The 3,322-nt window shown below is 35.6% G+C and overlaps 1 pseudogene; it reads left to right on the top strand.

Moving 5' to 3' along the window:
* The first annotated feature begins 2,950 nt into the window (after positions 1-2,950).
* On the top strand, positions 2,951-3,049 carry LOC112306817 (U6 spliceosomal RNA; annotated as a pseudogene).
* The last annotated feature ends 273 nt before the right edge of the window (positions 3,050-3,322 follow it).

Genomic DNA, 3,322 nt, shown 5'->3' with positions numbered 1-3,322 from the left:
AAATATTCTAATTAAAGATGCTTTCTTTAAACAACTTTCAGATTCTGTTGATACTGATACTGTCTTCATGATATTTTTATTTCAAAACTTTGAATTTCTTAAAAAAAAATGAAAACAATCTTACCTGAATGTTAAATTATACTTAGAAATCTGTATTTTGACACAGACCATGAAAAAATGTAGTATTTTCCTCCTCAAGCATATGTTTGGTTCTAAAAATAAAAATAGAAGAAATTTAAAATTGAGCTAGCATTATAAACAAAAAATCCCTGGTTGTTTGTAAATATTATTGTTTTGGAACTTGAAGAAGAATTATCTGAATAACGTGAATTCCTGGATTTATCTGGTTTTAGTGGGGGTGGGGGGTTCCTTTTGTGTATCTTGAAGAATGAGCAAATGTGTGGATGGTCCTGGGTTTATATATACCCATTACGGGAACACCAGCCCAGCCCACAGAGAACTGACTTAGAGACTAAATAAACTGCTGGAGCACTCCCTCCACTCCAGCTGCTCTTGCTTTCATTGCCTCCTTCCTTTCCCCTCATGCTTACAAACTTCATTACTGCCTGCAGTTTCCTAAGACAAGCCAAAGTCCCTGCCCTCAGTGCAGTTCTCATTCTAGTCAAGAGAGACAAGTAAACATGTAAATAATTCATTTCACATCATAAGTGATACGTGAAAAACAAAACAAAGTAGTGGAATAAATTCACAACTATGAACAACGGAATCTAAAAAAACAAACTAAGCAAACAACCAGAACAGGAACAGAATCATAGGTATGGAGATCATTTGAAGGGTTATCAGCTGAGAGGGGGAATGGAGGGAAAGGTGCAGGGATTAAAAAGCATAAAAATTGGTGGGTACAAAATAGACGGGGATGTTAAGAATAGTATAAGAAATGGAGAAGCCAAAGAACTTTGATGCACAACCCATTGGACATGAACTTCCGGGGAGTGGGGGATATTGCTGTAAGGAAGGGATATCAGGCAGAGGGGGGCTAAGGGGAAAAAAATGGAACAACCGTAATAGCATAATCAATAAAATATACTTTTAAAAAAAGAATGACTTGGATGATACATAAGCTGAGATGTTCAGGGAAGGCTTCTTTGAGGAGGTAATCAACCTAACTTTCGTATTCTTGTATTTTGATTATAGTTACTCCGCCTTCCATTAATATGCATAACATAAAAATGTCTCTAAAACTTGAGTTCTGATATTGCCAAAAATATAAGGCTATGCCCATACTTTACCAATGACAATTCCCCAAAGAAAGGGTTTTTAGTAAAAAATATATAAGCTTTTACAGATACAGATAAAAGGTTTAAATGTCAATTGTATGTTACACTAAAATACTTTTAAAATTTTAACCTAAGTTGTAGAACATTTTGTGTCCTCTCATACATCTTAGACACCACCGTTTGTCATCACTGCATCCTTTTTGAGCCTTCTTCTGACAGCTTACCAGAGCATATCGTATCAACTTCTAAATTGTCTGAGATACGTACTTCTAAAATCTGAATACACATTCAAAATTACTTTTGATTTTAAGTCTTACAAAGAGAGTAAGGCTCCATGTCCTTTTCAGTGGGGGTAACTTTAAGTGGGAAAAAATAATTTGTATTCAGGCATATTAAATCTTTTTTATAGGCTTAGCTTGATTTTAATTCATATAATATTAATATTTCCTGAGTACATGATAAACCCCCAATTATTCATGCAGTTTGAAAAGCAGGATTGTTGAGGGAAAATTATTTTTATAAAACAATTTTAAATTCGTTCTAATAAATGCAATTTTAAGCAATGACTGCAGATACAGTTGCTAATGAAAAGAAACTGAGAAGGTAAGGAAGGGGTTAATCGGTAATGCAGTGTGGAAATAAGATTTTAAAGAATTCATTAAAGATTAAGACAGGAAAATTTTGTAAGGATATAAATCCTTTTTATTTCTTGGGATGTAAGCTCTACTGTCAGCTTTGTCGTTATCTTATTTCTGAATCTTAAAACCATTACAGAATCCCTCTGGTATTTGTTAGAAGTCTCCTTTGAACTATCCTGTGGAACAGTTTGTCTCAAATTACACTGCATTCCAATTTGTTGTCACAGGAAACTGCATTTATCTTAGGATTTGTAACTCCTTTTATTTTAAAGTCTATTTTTATTTTGTAAGAAGAATTTAGGTCTATGACAGGTCATTTCTTTCTTAAAAATGTTAGAATTTGTTTTGAGAAACGTGGTCTAGTCAATTGGTTAGTGCTTGATTAAGTAAAGGCTGTATTTACATTCGGTCAGCAATTACTGAACATCTGACTTGTGCTGAAAGTGTGCTGTTTGATTTATGTGTGCGTGCATCAACTAGTCTTGATACCATCCCTGTAAAGGGAAGTATTTGCTTACTTTATAAATGCACTCATTCAGAAGGCCCTTTAAGATATTTTTGCGTAAGTCATTTTTGTGGAAATCAGTTAATAGTTTCCAGTATTGTTTGTTTGAAAAGAATATAAGGTCTGTCTTAAATCTCTCCTTTGATGTGTTACCTGCTTTTTAAATTCCAAACAACTTGTGTACCTGATATGTGCAAAGAGCAGTAACGTAGTTTGAGATTTTTGCATGTTTGATTAAGAAACAATTGCTCTATGAGGTGGGACCCAAAAAACCCCGGAATTTATTTGTAAAAAATTGTGTATATATTCTTACATGTTTAAACTTCAGTCACCTTCAAAGTATTCTCTATTTGATGAAATACGCTTACCGAGACATTTTTTCCACTGCTCAAAACAGTTTTGAACAGTTGATTTTGATGCCTTTTAGTGCTTCTGACCCTTTCTTTGTTTCACCTTTTCTACGTGAGCAAAACATTTCCCTTTTAGGACTTTTGTCATCAGGGGAAACAAAAAAAGTCGCACCAGTGGGGCACGGGGGCCATGCTGCTTTTGGTCAAAACTGCTGAACAATGCTCACTTCGGCAGCACATACACTAAAACTGGAAAGAGAGATTAGCATGGACCCTGTGCAAGGATGACATGCAAATCGCGAAGCGTTCTGTATTTTCGTATGGTGATTGCTGGGGGAAGGGGGGTAAAAGGGGACTACATGGTATATTTTTATAAAAAACTGCTGGACACTCAGCACAGTGTGGGTGGGTACACTGGTAGATCACCCATCATGAAATGGGCAAACTCATTGAAAGAGTCTTCCAAAAAAATCACTGAAGCCAAACACAGCCTCTCACACCACCACCACCCGGTACACTGATACAGATGGATTCCTAGAACACTCACCTAGTGTGGGAAGCCTGTACTACAAATGGCCTACCCTCCTGAAG

Source organism: Desmodus rotundus, chromosome 13 (assembly GCF_022682495.2).
Source record: "Desmodus rotundus isolate HL8 chromosome 13, HLdesRot8A.1, whole genome shotgun sequence".
Classification (NCBI taxonomy): Eukaryota; Metazoa; Chordata; class Mammalia; order Chiroptera; family Phyllostomidae; genus Desmodus; species Desmodus rotundus.
Note: the sequence above shows the minus strand (reverse complement) of the source record. Positions and strands in the feature narration are given on the sequence as shown.